The sequence below is a fragment of the Pelodiscus sinensis genome, unplaced genomic scaffold (genome assembly GCF_049634645.1).
Source record: "Pelodiscus sinensis isolate JC-2024 unplaced genomic scaffold, ASM4963464v1 ctg40, whole genome shotgun sequence".
Lineage (NCBI taxonomy): Eukaryota > Metazoa > Chordata > Testudines > Trionychidae > Pelodiscus > Pelodiscus sinensis.
In genome coordinates this window covers 395,315-414,745 of record NW_027465932.1, presented here as the reverse complement: position 1 = coordinate 414,745, position 19,431 = coordinate 395,315, and the positions used below count along the sequence as shown (strand labels likewise).

The 19,431-nt window shown below is 54.6% G+C and overlaps 1 protein-coding gene across 2 annotated transcripts in view; it reads right to left on the bottom strand.

The window, feature by feature from the left end:
• Nucleotides 1-19,431, bottom strand: part of LOC142825160 (GTPase IMAP family member 5-like) — a 257,445-nt gene that overhangs the window by 194,573 nt on the left and 43,441 nt on the right. The gene's annotated exons all lie outside the window — the stretch shown is intronic.

The window sequence follows — 19,431 nt, the reverse complement described above, 5'->3', positions numbered from 1 at the left end:
AGATTTATAAAGTTTACAGATGATACCAAGCTGAGAGGAGTGGCGACTGCTTTGGACGGTAGGGTCATAACTCAAAATGATCTGACAAAACTGGAGAAATGGTTTGAGGTAAACAGAATGAAGTTTAAGAAGGACAAATGCAAAGTGCTCCACTTAGGAAGGAACAATTCCTTTCACATGTAAAAAATGGGGAGTGATTGGTTAGGAAGGAGTCCTGCAGAAAGGGATCTAAGGGTTATAGTGGACCACAAGCTAAATATGACCCAGCATTGTGATGCTATTGGAAAAAAAGCAAACCTGATTCTGAGATGCATTAACAGGAGTGTTATGAGCAAGACACGAGAAGTCCTTCTTCTGTTCTACTCTGCACTGGTTAAGCCTCAGTTGGAATACTGTGTCTAGTTCTGGGCAGCACATTTCAAGAAAGATGTGGAGAAATTGGAGAGGGTCCAGAGAAGAGCAACAAGAATGATTAAAGGTCTAGAGAACATGGCTATGTCTATACTGGCATGGGAAATAGTTTTTCCTAATATCCAGCCAGGACCTCTCCCACCACAACTTGAAACCATTGCTCCTTGTTCTGCATCCGTCACTACAGAGAACAGCCTCTCTCCAGCCTCTTTGGAAGCTCCCTTTAGAAAGTTGAAGGCTGCTATCAAATCCCCCCTCACTCTTCGCTTCTGCAGACTAAACAAACCCAATTCCCTCAGCCTCTCCTCGAAGGTCATGTGCTCCAGCCCGCTAATCCTTTTGGTCGCCCTCCACTGGACCCTCTCCAATGCGTCCACATCCTTTCTGTAATGGGGGCGGAGAGAGAAGAACCATACACATTACTGCAGTTGAGGCCTCACAAAAGCTGAATAAAGGGGAATAATCGCATCTGTGGATCTGCTGGCAATAGTCCTCTTAATGCAACCTAATATGCCATTAGCCTTCTTGGCTACAAGGGCATACTGTTGACTCATATCCAGCTTCTCATCCACTGTAACCCCCAGGTCCTTTTCTGCAGAACTACTACTTAGCCGGTTGGTCCCCAATCTGTAACAATACTTGGGATTCTTCCGTCCCAAGGGCAGGACTTGGCACTTGCCCTTGTTGAACCTCATCAGATTTCTTGTGGCCAGTCCTCCAATTTGCCTAAGTCTCTCTGGACCCTATCTTAGCCCTCAAGCGTATTTACCTCTCCCGCTAACTTAGTGTCATCCGCAAACTTGCTGAGGGTGCAATCCATCCCCTCATCCAGGTCATTAATAAATATATTGAACAAAACCGGTCCTAGAACCGAATCTTGGGTCACTCCATTAGAAACCGACGGACATCCTTCTAGCTAGCTTTCTATCCATCTTACCATCTATTTATCCAAAAACATTCTCTTAACTTCCTGGCAAGAATATTGTGGGAGACCGTATCAAAAGTCTTGCTAAAGTCAAGGTTTATCACATCCACTGACTCTCCCACAGCCACAGAGCCAGTTACCTCATCATAGAAGCTAATCAGATTGGTCACCCATGACTTGCCCTTTGTGAATCCATGCTGACTATTCCTGATCACTCTCCCCTCTTCCAAGTGCCTCAAAATGGATTCCTCAAGGATCCCTTCCATGATTTTTCCAGGGACCGAGGAAAGACTGACTGACCTATAGTTCCCTGGATCGTCCTTCTTCCCTTTTTTGAAGATGGGCACTACATTTGCCTTTTTCCAATCACCTCGGATCTCTCCCATTCACTACAACTTTTCATAGATAATGGCAAAAGGCTCCTTAATGACATTTGCCAACTCCCTCAGTACCCTCGGATGCACTAAGTCTGGACCCATGGATTTATGTATGTTTATCTTTTCTAAATAGTTCCGAACCTGTTCTTTACCCACCAAGGGCTGTCCATCTTCATCCCATCTTGCGTCACTTAGCACATTCGTCTGGGAGCTGAATTTGCCTGTGAATACAGAGGCAAAGAAAGCATTGAGTACTTCAGCTTTCCCCACATCATCTGTCACTAGGTTAACTCCCTCATCCAGTAGGGGCTGCACACCCTCTCTGATCACCTTCTTGTTAACATGCCTGTAGAAATTTTTCTTGTTACCCTTCATATCCTTAGCCAGTCGCAATTCCATTTGCGCTTTTGCCTTCCTGAGAACCCTCCTGCATTCCTGAGCTATACATTTAAACCCCTCCCTTGTCATTTGTCCACGTTTCCACTTTTTGTAAACTTCCTTTTTGTTCTTAAGTTCACCAAGGATTTCCCCTGTAAGCCAATCCGGTCTCCTACCATGTTTGCCTCTCTTGCTACGCGTCGGGATGGTTTCTTTCTGTGCCTTCAATAAGGCTTCTTTAAAATATTGCCAGCTGTCCTGGACTCCTTTCCCCTTCATGTTAACATCCCAGGGGATTCTGCCCATCAGATCTCTGAGGGAGTCAAGTCTGCTTTTCTGAAGTCCAAGGTGTGTGTTTTGCTACTCTCTTTTCTTCCTTTGGTTGGGATCCTGAAATCTACCATCTCATGATCACTGCTTCCGAGGTTGTCACCCACCTCTACTTCCCCTATTTGTTCCTCCCTGTTTGTGAACAGAGGGTCAAGCTGTGCATGACCCCTGGTCGGATCCTTCAGCACTTGTACCAAGAAGTTATCCCCAACATTCAAAACTTCCTAGATTGCCTGTGGACTGCCGTATTGGTTTCCCAACAGATGTCAGGGTGATTAAAGTCCCCCACAAGAGCCATCTAGAAGCTTCTCTCAATTGTCTGTAGAAAGCCTCATCTACCTGATTCGGTGGCCTGTAGCTGACACCAACCACAATATCATTGCTGTTGTTTGCACTTCTAAACTTAACCCATAGACTCTCAACAGGCTTTTCTCCCTCCATATACTGGATTTCTGAGCAAACATAATATTACACATGATGCAACTCCTCCTCCTTTTCTCCCCTGCCTGTTCTTCCTGAACAGTTTATACCCTTCCATGACAGTGCTCCAGCCATGTGAGTCATCCCACCAAGTCTCTGTTATCCCAATTAAATCATATTTTTTGAACTGGTACAGGGCCTCCAATTCTTCCTGTTTGTTGCCCAGGCTTCTCGCATTAGTGTACAAACACCTCAGATAACCAGATGATCACCCTACATTCTCCATTCGAGTCAGGGGTCCTCCTTTCTTGCTCATTCCTCTTTGCATTTCTTCTCGGTATCTGACTTTCCTACTCCCCTCAGGGTTTTGGTCATTGTCTCACAACGAACCTAGTTGAAAGCCCTCCTCACTATGTTTGCAAGCCTGCCCGTGAAGATGCTCCTTCCTCTCTTGGTTAGATGCATCCCATCTCTTCCTAACAATCCTTGTGCCTGGAACAGAGTCCCATGGTTGAAGAAACCAAAGGCCTCTTCGACACCACCTGTGCAAACACACATTTATTTCCACAATTTGCCTATCCCTGCCAAATCTTTTCCATTCAACAGGGAGGATGGACAAGAACACCACATGTGCTCTGATTTCTTTGATCTTTCTTCCAAGCGCTACATAATCTGCAGTAACCCACTCAAGGTCATTCTTGGTCATATCATTAGTTTCCTCATGGAGAAGAAGGAAGGAATAGCGATCTGAAGCTTTGATCAGTTTTGTAAGACTCTCAGTTTCATCCTGAATTCAAACTCCCAGTAAGCAGCACACCTCTCGAGATTCCAGGTCCAGACAGCAGATGGATGGCTCAGTTCCTCTTAGGAGGGAGTCCCCGACCACCACCGCCCGTCGTCTTCTTTTGGGGGTGGTGGTCATGGAACCCCTATCCCTAGATCTACACATCCCATGCCTTCCAGTAGATGGTGTTCCCTTCCAGTTTCTTCCTTGTGAGATCCATTCCAAAGCATTCACCACCTCAGAGCCTGTGGAGAGAGCCTGAAAGCGATTACTTACCTCTATAGCATTGGGAAATTCCTATGCTGGCCTTTTTCCCCTTCTAGAAGTTACATGCAGCCAGATCTCTCCTCCTGGTCCTGTACTGCCCTCTCTGACTCTTCTGCCTGCTGTGCTTGCAGGATTGAATGCTGTTTTCCTCTCTGATCGAGCATAGAGTCAAAACTTGGGCCTCCAGTCCTGTAATTTTTTCTTCCAAAATGGTGACAAGCTCTCACTTAGTGCAGATGAAATCTGATCTTTCTTCCAGGAGGAAGAAAAACTTAGCACACGCTGTGCAGGTAACAGCAGCAGACACATCACCATCCATCCCTACTGTCCTGGAAAAAGGATTTAAAAGAAAGTCAAGAGAACCTCGCCCCCTTTTCAACTCCCTCTCTAAACTCCCTGTTAGCACTCACCTGTTTGAAAACTCCCAGGTCACTTGCTCACTGCTTTATAAAGCCCTGGACTGCCTGAAAGTCCCTCCCCCTACCAAGGCTCAGCCAATCAGCAGAGGCTTCTAGAATTCAAACTTTAATAAGAAGCCAACAGTTTCCAGCTGCCAGTCAAAGCACATGCTCCATGAGTGGGGGGGCGGGGAGAGGAAGGGGAAAAGAAAGCCTCACTCACACAGAAGGAAACAAAAACCAAAACACCTCACTCACAAACACAATCTCAGCACACAGCAAGAAAGTCCCAAACACAACACACACTGCAGACAGCAGCTTCCCTCAAGAGTCTTGTATCTGCTTCTCCTTTTCCTGGAGAACTCCCTCTCTAAACTCTCTGATAGCACTCACCTGTTCGCTTAACCTCTGATGATTCAATGGGCCTAAACTGCAGCAAGGGAGGTTTAGGTTGGACATTAGGAAAAACTTCCTGCCAGTTATGGTGGTGAAACACTAGAATAAATTGCCTAGGGAGGTGGAGCAAAGGATGCAGGGCATACTCACAGGATGGGAGAGTCTATCCCAGGAAGCGGTGACTGAAAAAACTTTCTCCTGCACATCTACCAACGTAATATATGCCATCATGTGCCAACAGTGCCCCACTGCTATATACATCAGCCAAACGGGACAGTCCCTATGCAAAAGAATAAAGGGACACAAATCTGATATTAGGAATGGCAACATACAAAAACCTGTAGGGGAACACTTCAATCTTCCTGGACACACAATTGCAGATCTAAAAGTAGCCATCCTGCAGCAAAAAAACTTCAGGACCAGACTTCAAAGAGAAACTGCTGAGCTACAGTTCATCTTCAAGTTTGACACAATCAACTCAGGATTAAACAAAGACTGTGAATGGCTCGCTAACTACAAAAGCAGCTTCTGCTCTCTTGGAATTCACACCTCCAGATCAGCTGCTAGAAGTGGGCCTCATCCTCCTTGATTGGATCCACCTGGTCATCTCCAGCCTGATCCTGGCCTGCATATTTATACCTGCCTCCGGAAATTTCCACTACATGCATCTGACAAAGTGGGTCTTTGCCCACGAAAGCTTATGCTCCTACACTTCGGTTAGTCTATAAGGTGCCACAGGACTCCTCGCCGCTTTTGAAAAAACTTTGGGAAGCATGGTATGAGCTCCCAGTGTTATGGTGTAGCCACAAGGTAAATGTGACCCTGAGCTGCTTAGATAAACAAGAAAATCCCAGGTAGGGGCAGAGATGTTATTTTACCTCTGTCTGGGCTGTTCCCCACACTGGTTCTCCTAGGCTATGTCTACACTGCTCAGTTTTTGTGTAAAAATGTCCCTTTTTGCACAAAAACTCATAGAACGTCCACACTGCAAGCGCATTTTTGCACAGGTAAATTGACAGTAAATCAGAAGAACAGAGGGAGTTTTGCACAATTGGAATTCCTCTTCCTATGAGGAATAAGCCTTTTTGCTCAAGAGCTTTTGCACAAAAGGGCATGTATGGATGGGGAGGAGGGCGTTTTGTGCAAGAAATGGCCTCCAGGAAAAACCACGGGTGCACTGGTGGACACTCCATTAAACTCATCACAGATCTATAATTTCTGTCTCCTGGCCCCTCTTAAAGCTGCCGGCCCTCTGGACAAGCCTTGAGATTGGAAGCCGACCAGAGAGCAGCACCTCCCTGCCTCAGGCCTTGATGGTCATCTCTGCCTCTGAAGCCCCCTGTGATCCTTATGGCCCTCATCCAGAGCAGTCCCATAGATCCTAGGACCCACCCAAGGGTACCAAGAGGCACGCCCCAATGTGGTCTGCCCCAGAGATCAAGTCCCTGCAGCTGTGGGGCCAGGAGGAGACATTGCAGGATCTCCAGGCCAAGCAGCGGAACATCAACATCTATGGCTGGATGGCGCAGGCCCTGGCAGAGTGCGGACACCCACCCCAGGTCCAGAGTAAGGTAAAAGAACTCCACCTGGCATTTGTGTGCACCATTGAGCACTTAGGGGCAGGACCCCATACCTGCCCCTACTACAGGGAGCTGCACCGCATCTTGGGGTATGGGGAGGACAATTCCCCATCCACATTTGTGTCCTCTGGGCTTCCAGCCAGAAGCAGGAGCAGGAAGACGAGGACCAGCTGCCAGTAGAAGCAGAGGAAGAGCTGGAGGAGCAGAGGGGCTCCGTGAAGGGTCCTCAGGTGAGTGGTCTCTTTGTCAATCACACAGAGGGCAGGGGAAGCAGGTGGTGAGTGTCACTCAGGCTGGACATTGTTCTGCAGTCTGCACACGTGCAACCTCGTGCAGCATTACTGTGCAGAACATGGACACAGAAGGCAGCCCCTGTGCATGCCTGGGATCCTGCGAGCCACACTCGTCTTGCCATAGTGTGTGTATGTGGGGAGCGAAGGGGGCGGGAATGCTGGCTGGAAGCAAGCTAGCCACTAGAGAACAGGCCTGACCCCACACACACAAAGGAGTGCCACACACAGTATGCGGCCATGTCCGTCTATGCAAGGCAGCAGCTGCGCCCGTAGACAGCACTGCAAGCTGCCCCTGTGAGTGTAGCCTTCAGGGAGCCCCAGCCTGCTTCTGGCTCCTTTACTGCCCCTGAGGGGATCCCACTGTGACCAGACACTGCCCAGGGTTCCCTGTTCATTGGCTGGGGGGGTGTCAAGTTACCGAATTTGAGGGAAGCAGCCAGATCACTGCTGCACCTATCGGTGGGGTTGTTGTCCCCAAAAATGGTATAAAGGGGCCATGTGAGGTGTTGAATAGAAACTTACTGTCTGCTGATCCTGTGTACGCTAGTCATGTGATTGTATAATGTCTGTGTGTGAAGTTATAAGCATGTACTTGTATGGATACTGAATATTTCTCTACATGGAGTTGTGCCTTGGGCAGAGCCCGGCCTATGGACATGCTAATTAGCAACGCCCTGTGGGACAATGGCACTCAATGAGCCAAGGACACACCTCAAGAGTGGTGACTCATACCTAAGGGCTATCAGCAGGGGAGATAGGCCATGGGCCAGGTGACCTGCTGCAGCCAAGAAGAGACCAGGAAGGAGGGATAAATAGGCCATGTGGCTGACTCTGTCTTGGTCTTCAGATCTGCTCCTGACCCCAGATGTGGCCTCGCAGGGAATCACAAGCCGGAAAAAACTGTGGACCCATCCTAACCTAGGATGTGCAACTAAGGACTTCTAAGCCAACAGCTGTAACATCTCTGCTAGAGCCTGCATCGACAACTGGGAGATTCGATGCATGTAACATATGATTCTTTAGCAACCTTACTCTCATGCTTTTCTTCTTTGTAGTAATAAATTGTGACAGGGTCAGGCCAGGGAGCTGCTGCAGAGGGGACCTATTTGAAATCATGGGAAGGTGGGCGGGCAAAGCCCGCCCACATTCTAAAAGCCCCTTCCCAACCTTATGGGAGGGACACTGAACCCATGTTCAACTGAATCCAGGGGACAAAAAATGACAACAGGGTCAAGGAGTGCAGGTCACAGGTTTAAAATAAGGGAGCCGGATGGGGACACCGAGCAGAGAACCCCGGACAGCACCCACTGCTCCTCAAAGCTGTCGATGGAGCCAGTGGACGCCGCCCAGAGGAACTCTGCCTGGATTCGTGACACAAGGGAAGAGCGGAAATAGGCCCCATAGTCGCAGAGTACCCCTCGTCTAACCTCCTCCTCCTGCTAGTATAGATGGCAGCTTTCGCTAAGGCCAGGAGGAGGTTGACGAGGAGGTCTCGCGACTTTGTGGGGCCACGGATTGGGTGTGCGTAAATAAAAAGGTGAGGGGAGAAGTTCAGCCAGAACCTCAAGAAGAGGTTCTGGAGGAGCCGGAATAGGGGCTGCAACCTGGCGCATTCCAGATATGCGTGTGCCAGGTTTTCCCTCACGCCGCAAAAGGGGCCCGATAATGAGGGACGGAGGCTTTGCAGGAGGGGAGGGGCGGGGCGTTCCCTCTCGCAGGGCTCTCTGTAGGAGATCGCGAGCGGGCTGCGACAAGGCCGCCTTCACCTCCTGGAGTAAGAGCAGGGGGATTCGAGGGGTGGAGAGCCCCATGCGTTGAGCGAGCGCTCGGGGATCCACCCAGTCCCCCCGTGTCATAGTCCAGGAAGTCCCCGACCATGGTGGTTTCTGCCAGGATCAGCCTCCGGTGCACCGAGGGAGACTCCGCCACCTGCACGCGCAAGGCTGGATTGTGGAGCAGGGGCTCCGCGAGGAGGTCTTCTCCCTCGGAGGCCACAACGGACCTGGTCGCCAGAAACAGCTTCCAGGTCTGGAGGAGGTCCTGGTAGAATTCTGGCAGTTCTGAGAGGTCTCGCAGAAGGCCCCTCGGCTGGATAAAAAAGAGCTGCCGGTCGTATCGGAGCCCTCGGAGGCGGCGGAGGAAGGCGTGCCCCAAAATGCTCCATGCCGGACTACCTGCACTAAAGAGGAGTCTCTGCAGGGCCTGGAGGCGGAAGGTCCGGACCTGGCTGCGCACACAGACCAGGCCCTGGCCCCCCTCCTCCAGGGGGAGAGACAAGACCCCTGCAGAGACCCAGTGCAGTCCCGGCAAAAGGAACCCCAAAGCTGCCCTCTGGAGCTTGGCCGGGACCTCCGGGTGCGGGCGCAGGGTGTTGAGCCGGTGCCAGAGCATGGACAGGACCAGCTGATTGAGCACCAGCGCCCTCCCACGAAGGGAGAGACACCGGAGCAGTCCTGTCCATCTCCGCAGCCGCTCACCCACCCTGGCCTCCAAACCTTGCCAGTTTTCCGGCGGAGAAGGATGCGTGGCGGATAAATAGACGCCCAGATAGAGCAGCGGACCCGCGCTCCACCTGATGTCCTGAAGCGCGGGTGGGAGGGAGCCGGCACGCCACCCGTCCCCGACCACCAGGCCAGAGCTCTTGACCCAGTTGACTCGGGTGGAGGAGGCTGCCGAGTAGACGGCTTGGCAAGCCTCCACCCGCGCCAGGTCGCCCGGGTCCTGGACCACGAGGAGCACGTCATCGGCGTACGCCGACAGGACCAGCCGCAGCTCCGGCTCCTGAAGCACCAACCCCGTCAACCTCCTACGGAGGAGACAGAGGAAGGGCTCGATCGCCAGAGCGTACAGCTGGCCCGACAGCGGACACCCCTGGCACACTCCCCGCTCGAAGCTGACCGGCTCGGTCAGGGTCCAGTTGAGCCTGACCAGACACTCCGCGAGGGCGTACAGCACCCGGAGAAAACCCACAAACCGGGGCCCGAAGCCGAAGTCCTGCAGGGTGCCCAGGAGATACCCGTGGTCCATCCTGTCGAACACCTTCTCCTGGTCCAGGGACAGGAGGGCGAACGACAAGCCATCCCTACGCCCGAGCTCCAAGAGATCTCGGACCAAATACAAGTTATCAAATATACTGCGGCCCGGGACGGTGTAGGTCTGGTCGGGATGGATCACGTCCGCCAGCACGGACCGCAGTTGCAGCGAGATGGCTTTCGCTACGATCTTGTAGTCCGTGCTGAGGAGCGAGACGGGACGCTAGTTCCGTAGGTCACAGAGGTCCCCCTTCTTCGGCAGCAAGGGGAGCACCGCTCGCCTGCACGACAGAGGGAGGACCCTGCTCTCCAAGGACTCGGCCCAGACGGTGACGAAGTCCGGGCCGAGGACGTCCCAGAACACGCGGTAGAACTCCACGGTCAGCCCGTCCATGCCCGGGGTTTTGTTGTTGGGCATGAGACGGAGGGCTTCCGAGAACTCGGCCAGAGTGAGAGGCAGCTCCAGCCGGTCTCAGTCGCCCGCGCTGACCATCGGGAGCTCGGTCCAGAGCGCCCTGCAGGCGTCGACTTCGGTCGGATCCGGGGAGAACAAACTGGCGTAGAATGCCTTGGCCCTTCCATGCATCTCCGCCGGATCCATGAGGGGGGTGCCGTCCTCCGCCAAGAGGCAGGTGACGTGCTTTTTAGCCCCCCTCCTTTTCTCCAGGGCGTAGAAGAAACGGGAGCCGCGATCCATCTCCCGCAGGGGGTGGATGCGAGATCGAACAAATCTTCTGCACCCTGCTGCCTCTCCTCCTCCTTCCAAGGAGTTGCAGTGGAGCAGGGGAATGGCACCCACTGAGCCAGAGCGCAGAGGGGGCCTATTTGAAATCATGGGATGGTGGGCGGGCTCCGCCCGCCCACCTTCTAAAAGCCCCTCCCGAACCTTATAGGAGGGACATTGGACCCATGTTCAACTGATTGCTTGGGACAAATAATGACTAAAGGATCAAGAAGTGCGGGCTAGAGGTTCAAAATAAGGGAGCCGGATGGGGACACCGAGCAGAGAACCCCGGACAGCGCCCACTGCTCCTCAAAGCTGTCGATGGAGCCAGTGGACGCCGCCCAGAGGAACTCTGCCCGGATTCGTGACACGAGGGAGGAGCGGAAATAGGCCCCACAGTCGCAGAGAACCCCCTCGTCTAGCATCCTCCTCCTGCTATTAAAGATGGCAGCTTTCGCTAAGGCCAGGAGGAGGTTGACGAGGAGGTCTCGCGACTTTGTGGGGCCACGGATTGGGTGTGCATAAATAAAAAGGTGAGGGGAAAAGTGCAGCCAGAACCTCAAGAAGAGGTTCTGGAGGAGCCGGAATAGGGGCTGCAACCTGGCGCATTCCAGATATGCGTGCGCCAGGTTCTCCCTCACGCCACAAAAGGGGCAGGTGTCTGGGATAGGGGTGAACCGCGCCAAGTACACGCCCGTGCTCACGGCCCCGTGAAGGAGCCGCCAACTGATGTCCCCGACGGGCCGCGGAATTAAGGTCGAATAAACGCTGGCCCATCGGGGTTCCTCACCCTCTATAGGTCTGAGGTAGTCCCGCCACTTTGTATCGGGGCGGGACACGAGGGTGGGGAAATGCAAAGCGTGGAGCACGAGCGTGTACAGCTGTTCCCTGGGCGCGGTCCGGAAACAGACCGGCTGCAGATTTTGCAGCCGGCTGGGGGTCCAAGGGTGGGGAGGCTGGGGGGGCCCGCGGGACAGGGGCCCAATAAAGAGGAACGGAGGCTTTGCAGGAGGGGAGGGGCGGAGCGTTCCCTCTCGCAGGGCTCTCTGTAGGAGATCGCGAGCGGGCTGCGACAAAGCCGCCTTCACCTCCTGGAGTAGGCGCAGGCAGGTTCGAGGGGTGGAGAGCCCCATGCGTTGAGCGAGCGCTCGGGGATCCACCCAGTCCCCCCTGTCGTAGTCCAGGAGGTCCCCGACCATGGTGGTTTCTGCCAGGATCAGCCTCCGGCGCACCGAGGGAGACTCCGCCACCTGCACGCACAAGGCTGGATTGTGGAGCAGGGGCTCCGCGAGGAGGTCTTCTCCCTCGGAGGCCACAACGGACCTGGTCGCCAGAAACAGCTTCCAGGTCTGGAGGAGGTCCTGGTAGAATTCCAGCAGTTCTGAGAGGTCTCACGGAAGACCCCTCGGGTGGATAAAAAAAGAGCTGCCGGTCGTATCGGAGCCCTCGGAGGCGGCGGAGGAAGGCGTGCCCCAAAATGCTCCATGCCGGACTACCTGCACTAAAGAGGAGTCTCTGCAGGGCCTGGAGGCGGAAGGTCCGGACCTGGCTGCACACACAGACCAGGCCCTGGCCCCCCTCCTCCAGGGGGAGAGACAAGACCCCTGCAGAGACCCAGTGCAGTCCCGGCAAAAGGAACCCCAAAGCTGCCCTCTGGAGCTTGGCCGGGACCTCCGGGTGCGGGCGCAGGGTGTTGAGCCGGTGCCAGAGCATGGACAGGACCAGCTGATTGAGCACCAGCGCCCTCCCACGAAGGGAGAGACACCGGAGCAGTCCTGTCCATCTCCACAGCCGCTCACCCACCCTGGCCTCCAAACCTTGCCAGTTTTCCGGCGGAGAAGGATGCGTGGCGGATAAATAGACGCCCAGATAGAGCAGCGGACCCGCGCTCCACCTGATGTCCTGAAGCGCGGGTGGGAGGGAGCCGGCACGCCACCCGTCCCCGACCACCAGGCCAGAGCTCTTGACCCAGTTGACTCGGGCGGAGGAGACTGCCGAGTAGACGGCTTGGCAAGCCTCCACCCGCGCCAGGTCGCCCGGGTCCTGGACCACGAGGAGCACGTCATCGGCGTACGCCGACAGGACCAGCCGCAGCTCCGGCTCCCGAAGCACCAACCCCGTCAACCTCCTACGGAGGAGACAGAGGAAGGGCTCGATCGCCAGAGCATACAGCTGGCCCGACAGCGGACACCCCTGGCACACTCCCCGCTCGAAGCTGACCGGCTCGGTCAGGGTCCAGTTGAGCCTGACCAGACACTCCGCGAGGGCGTACAGCACCCGGAGAAAACCCACAAACCGGGGCCCGAAGCCGAAGGCCTGCAGGGTGCCCAGGAGATACCCGTGGTCCATCCTGTCGAACGCCTTCTCCTGGTCCAGGGACAGGAGGGCGAACGTCAAGCCATCCCTACGCCCGAGCTCCAAGAGATCCAGGACCAAATACAAGTTATCGAATATACTACGGCCCGGGACGGTGTAGGTCTGGTCGGGATGGATCACGTCCTCCAGCACGGACCGCAGTCGCAGCGAGATGGCTTTCGCTACGATCTTGTAGTCCGTGCTGAGGAGCGAGACGGGACGCCAATTCTGTAGGTCGCGGAGGTCCCCCTTCTTCGGCAGCAAGGCGAGCACCGCCCGCCTGCACGACAGAGGGAGGACCCCGCTCTCCAAGGACTCGGCCCAGACGGTGACGAGGTCCGGGACGAGGACGTCCCAGAACACGCGGTAGAACTCCATGGTCAGCCCGTCCATGCCCGGGGTTTTATTGTTGGGCATGAGACGGAGGGCTTCCGAGAACTCGGCCAGAGTGAGAGGCAGCTCCAGCCGGTCTCGGTCGCCCGCGCTGACCATCGGGAGCTCGGTCCAGAGCGCCCTGCAGGCGTCGACTTCGGTCGGATCCGGGGAGAACAAACTGGCGTAGAAGGCCCTGGCCCTTCCGCGCATCTCCGCCGGATCCATGAGGGGGGTGCCGTCCTCCGCCAAGAGGCAGGTGACGTGCTTTTTAGCCCCCCTCCTTTTCTCCAGGGCATAGAAGAAACGGGAGCCGCGATCCATCTCCCGAAGGAGGTGGATGCGAGATCGAACAAAAGCGCCCCGGGCTCTGTGATCTTCCAGGGCCCGGAGCTCCTCCCGCTTCTCCCGGTACGCCTCGCAGAGGAGTGGATTCTGGGGGGCGGATGCCAGGCGCCCCTCCAGCTTCAACACCTCCCGTTCCAACTGCTCTATCGCCGCATCCCTCCGCCGGCTGGCGCCCCGGGAGTAGTCACAGCAGAAGAGCCGGGCGCGCACCTTCCCCACGTCCCACCAGCGCCGCGCCGAGGGAAAGGCGGGCTGCTGCCCCCGCCAGGCCTGCCAGAACTCCCGGAAGGACGCCACGAAGCCCGCATCCTCCAGCAGGCTATTGTTGAAGTGCCAGTAGGCCGGCCCCAGCCTCTCCGCCGTCAGAGAGGCTTTCACGGCCACCAAATGGTGGTCCGTGAACGGGGCCGGCCGGACGCTGGAGGAGTGGGCTCGTGCCAGATGGAATCGCGAAAGGTAGATGTGATCCAACCGGGAGTGGCTCGACCGCTCGTTCCCCACCCGGACGTAAGTGAAGGTGGTACTGTCGTCCGGGTGGTGGTCCCGCCAGACGTCCACCAGGGAGTGATGTTCCACAATCTCCCTGAGGACGTCCGCCGCGGCCTGGCAGTTCGCGAGTCCTACACGGTCCCGGTCATCGAGGATGGTGTTAAAGTCCCCGCCCAGGACCAGGCACTCGCGAGGATCCAGAGTGCCGAGGAAGGTGGCTGCCTGCCAATAAAACGTGACCTGGTCCGGGCCCGCGTTCGGGGCGTAGACGTTGACCAGGTTCAACGTCTGCCCCTCCACGCGGGCCCGGACGTGCAGCAGGCGGCCTGGGACAACCTCGGCAGTCCCCAGCACCTCGGGCCATAGGGCAGGGGAGAACAGGGTGACCACCCCGGCCGAGCGAGCGCTGAGGTGGCTAAAATACACCCCGTCCCCCCACTCCAGCCGCCAGCCAGCCTCGACGGCTGGAGTCGTGTGGGTCTCCTGCAGGAAAACCACCGAGTACCCCCCACTCCCGGAGGAAGGAGAGCACCCGGCTCCTGCGGAGACCTGCCCTACAGCCCCGGGCGTTCAGTGTCGCGATGGTGGCGTAGGTCATACTGAGGGCTGGGGTGGATCCTTGCGGGCAGGTGAGTCGGCAGCCCCCCGCGGGCCCGGCAGCAGACCGCTCCCCGACCCGAAGGTCAGGAGAGAGTCTCGAAACTTGCGGGCCCGGCGGAAGGGAGGGAGCCTGTGGGCCCCTGGCTCGGGCTCCCTACCACTGAGACCCACTGCAAAACCCCAGTAGTGGCTTGGAAAAGAGGGGCCCTTGCCACAAAACCTTTAGTTGTTAGATGCTAAAGGATTGGCCCAGCGTGATTTGTGGGTAAGATCCAGAGGGTAAATTGACCAGGGATCTGTGGCTGGTTTCTTGGAACCGGACAGAACTTGTTCGGGGTAGGTGGGATTGGGTGCTAGGACCCCCCACCTGTGTATAGGCCCGGGGCCATCTGGGGCACAGATATTGCTGGGGTGTCAGAGGGGTTTTGCTCGTGAGGCTTCAGGCAGGCTGCTGAAGCGCTCTGTGGGACTGGTTTGTGGCCTGTGTGGAGAGGTCACCAGTCTGGGGGCTGTAAGGAGCCCCGGATTTGAGCAATTCGCCCTGAGCGGACACCGTCAGCTGTGCCTGGACACGGCCTGGTCTGTCACAGGAGGGGAGGCAGGGACGTGGGGTGGGGGGGGAAGTCCTCTGGGCTGTGCAATGTTGGTCTCTGCTCACAGAGGAGGGAACAGCCTCCGGGACAATATCTACAGGGATGTTTGACTGCCCCTCGCTCTTGTGTGTTCTCCACAGCCAAACCAGCTGGGAGTGAGGGTCCAGCCAGTCAACCGCAGTCACCTGCCACAGCCCAGGGGGACACAAAGATGAACCAGGGTCCAGGAGCAGCTCATGCAATGACACATTCACTGTCCTCAAGAGGATGGATAAGACACTGGCCCACAAGGTTCATGCCGATCTCGAGTGGTGGGAATGTGCCTGAGGCCAGTACCTCAACCACGCTCATGCAGATACTCCTGGCTCCCAACCTCCTGTCCTCCTGCTATGGCCATTCCCCAACCTCCTGCCACCCCTTCTATGCCTCTGCTCCCACCCCAGGTGATACCCATGCCCCCTCCTCCTGCCCCCTTCCAACCCTGACCCATGTCACATCTCCCCTGCCAACCTTGAACCTGCTCCAGCCCCTCGTCATGGCCACCTTCCTGTCCATTCCTACTTGAAAGTAGGAATAAGAGATCCTCCGGAAAAGAGCTTATTTTCCAGAGGATCACGTCCAGACTGGCGCTTTTCTCCGGCTTATCTACAAGCTGGAAAAAAGTGGCAGCCATGAAAATGCAAATGCCGCAGGGGATATTTAAATCCCCCGTGGATTTGCCTAGTCCAAAGTGCTACATTAGCATCCCTATTACGGAATAGGGGCCAATGTAGACATAGCCGGAGAGAATAGCCTAAGCTAGAGGTTGGAGTTGATGGGTATCCCTATCCCAACGGGTCTGAGACATCCTGGCCCTGCCTCCTGTAGCTACACCATGTCTATGCTGTGCTGTATCCTGGAACAGCAATAAATCTTCTCTATTCTACGGGCTGATGGGGAGTGTTTGGACTGCTGCAGGGGTTGTAGGATTAGGAGAACCCCAACTGCATCGTCACAACCTTCTTCAGCACTATGAAATTGATGGCCTTCACCACCTGAAGAAGGACACAAAGCAACACAGAAAACACACAGAGCTTGAGAGAGTGGCTGTGCTTGCCCCCCTCCCATCCCTTCTCCCCACAAACACCCCAGAAGCCTCCCCATGAACAGGAGAGCTGTGTGAGGGAGGGACAGCACAACCTCCAGGAGACAGGGCATCTCCCCACCCCCACTGCATCTCCACAGCCAAGAGTCTCCCCCCTCCCATGCGGGGACTGCAGCCCCTGAGGGCCTTACCTGCATGAGTAAGTGGTTGACTACCCCACACTGGACTGGTTCACCACCGACCAGTAATTGTCTGGAGTGGCCAGCTTCCAGACAGCAATGACAACCCGCTTCTCCAGGGGGACCGTGGGCCACAGATGGGAGTTGCCTCTCCGGAGGGTAGGAGCAACCCACGCACACAACTCCAAGAAGGTTTCCTTCCTCATTCAGAAGTTGTGGAGCCACTGCTGGTCATCCCACCTCTCCATGACCAGCATTTAGATCCACCTATCCACAATGGGCTGTGGGTGCCAGAGTGAAGCTGCCACACCCAGGGAGAAGGACTCCAGGTTGTCATCAGGGTTGAGATCCTGCAGGAGCAGCATGGCAGCCTGCATCAACTGCTGCATACACTGCAGTATGTCCATGTGGGGCCAGGACATGCCCAGGGGAAGCTCCAGCTCCGGGTCACAAGAGGAAGAGCTGTGGCATCCAAACATACACAGGGCAACCAAAACAGGCACTGCTAGAGCTTTGTTGTTCTTTGCAGAGGTACCAAGCAGGCAGCAGCAGAGCAACAGTTGTCCGGGGTGGGGTGGGAGGGGGTCCCTTTAAGTGTGTGTCTCTGCAGGGCTCTGGCACCAGCCTGGTGAAGTAACTGCTGACTTTAAGTGCTGCCTAAAATGGTTCCAGGTGGGCTTTTTTGCGAGAGAGCATCCATGGGGTCTGACATTCTCTTGCACAAAGGTGCATCTTTTTTGCAATGCGCTTTTGTAGTATGGGCACACTCTTGCGCAAAAGTTTGGCAGAAGATCTTTTCCACAAAAAGCTTCTTGTGCAAGAAGCCTGCAGTGTAGACATAGCCCTAGTGCAGAAGTGACCTTAAATAACCTGCCTCTATATAGGCTCTGCTTACACAAACTCACCAGTCACAGATTCCTGGCCCTGGGAGATAGGCTGCCTCCATCAAGTGAATGAAATAACCCCTGAAAACCTAGAAGAAACACTTGAATTTCTTCCCAAGGGGACCCACGCTCTGTTGCCACAAGACAGCCTGAAAGAAAAAAAGCAGACTACAAGGGTATGTCTACACTACCACCCTAGTTCGAACTAGGGTGGTTAATGTAGTCATACGGAGTTGCAAATGAAGCCCGGGATTTGAATTTCCCGGGCTTCATTTGCATGTTGCCAGGTGCCGCCATTTTTAAATGTCCGCTAGTGCGGACTCCGTGCCCGCGGCTATACGCGGCACGAACTAGATAGTTCAGATTAGGCTTCCTAATCCGAACTACCTGTACACTTCGTGGAAATTAAAACACACAAAAATGATATTTCTGGGTATGTCTACGCTAGCCCCCTAGTTCGAACTAGGGAGGCTAATGTAGGCATTTGAACTTGAAAATGAAGCTCGGGATTCCACGATACCTCATTCCACAAGGAGTAACAGTTAATTCGAACTAAGGACTTAGTTTGAATTAACGTTTGACTGCTGCATGTAGCTGCAGGCAGTTAGTTCGGACTAGTGGGATTTAAAAATGGCGACCAGACGGGAACATGCAAATAAAGCCCGGGATATTTAAATCCCGGGCTTCAATTGCAAGTTTGAATGCCTACATTAGCCTACCTAGTTCGAACTAGGGGGCTAGTGTAGACATACCTTCTGGGTGTAGAGAATGGAGGGAGGGAGGCACATGGATTTCACACAGAAAAGTTTAACCAAGCAGCAAATGAAGAAAAAGAACCTAATCACAACTAAATATACATTTACCCTCTACTCACAATCCATACTGATCTGCACTTCAAGGCCCAGTTAATTCCCATGCCCAATATATTTAAAGGCTTGGTAATTCTGTATGATTATTTCATCTTGTTCCTCCAGCTGCTATATTAGAGCTCAAACAAGGAGAAATGGCAAGGCATCTATTTACAATTTAAATTTCAGCACTGTATCCCACTGGTTCCGCTGGCTCTCTGCCAATACCCTTAGCTACCTGAGTTTAACCCTTTAGCCACAGAGTACTAGCCAGCACTCCTTCTATCCATCACAACCTCTACACGTGACACTGGTGAACCTGCTGCTGGAAACCTGTCCAGTTCTGTGTCCTCAATTCAAGGAAGATGTTGATAACTTGGAGAGAGGTGAGAGGGAAGCTGTAGTAACTACTGCAGAGTTAGGAAACACACCTTGTAGTGATAAACTCAGAGAGCTCAAGCCATTTAGCTTAATTGGGAGAAGGTTAAAGGATGACTTGCTTTCAATCTGAAACAACCCCCACGGGAAATAAACATTTAATGAGGGGCCCTTTGATCAGCAGGGAAAGGTCTAATCCAGTGTAATCAGTTGGAAGGTGAAGACAGACAAATTCCAGCATCAATTATTAACGGTGAGTAACCATGGAAACAATTTAATAGAATAATACTAATGTAGGGCTGGAGAGACCTTGAGAGGACACCGTGTTGAGACCTGAACTGGGGCAGGACCAACTGCCCCTAGAACATACCCAGTAAGTGTTTCTACAACCTGTCCCATAACAGTTCTGTGATGGGGATTCCACAGTCTCCCTGGGGATGGATTTTAGAGTTTAACTTCCCTTTTCATTGGGACAATGTTCCTCAGAGCTAATTGCGATGGGGGCCCTGGGGTGGCCTGGACTGCAGCACAGCTGAACCCTTCCGAACCCAACAGCCCGGGATGTGCCTCACCATGTGATGCTGATCTCAAGCAACCAACCCCTGGCAGGTACTGACGGACAGAGAGAGCCACAAGCAAGGACACATACAGAAACACTCTTGAATGCACATGCAACCACACACACACACACCCTCTAACAGCTCTGTCACAGCCATAGACTCTATAATGTGTCCCTAGCTGCTCAGTGCCTCCATCTGCCCTCTCACCCTCTGCCCCAGCTTGATCCCTGCTCCCCCGCTCTGCCAGCTCCTCCCCCTCCCAGCTCCGATTTCTCCTCTCTCAGGGGCTGACACCCCCTGCCGGCCTCCTCTGCTTTCCCACCCATCACACAGTGCAGGACCCGCCCCGCACGCCTCTGCCCCTGTTGTCAGAGAGCTGTTTGCCAGGCCCTCCCACCTCCTCCCCCTCTCACTGCCCCCCTCAGA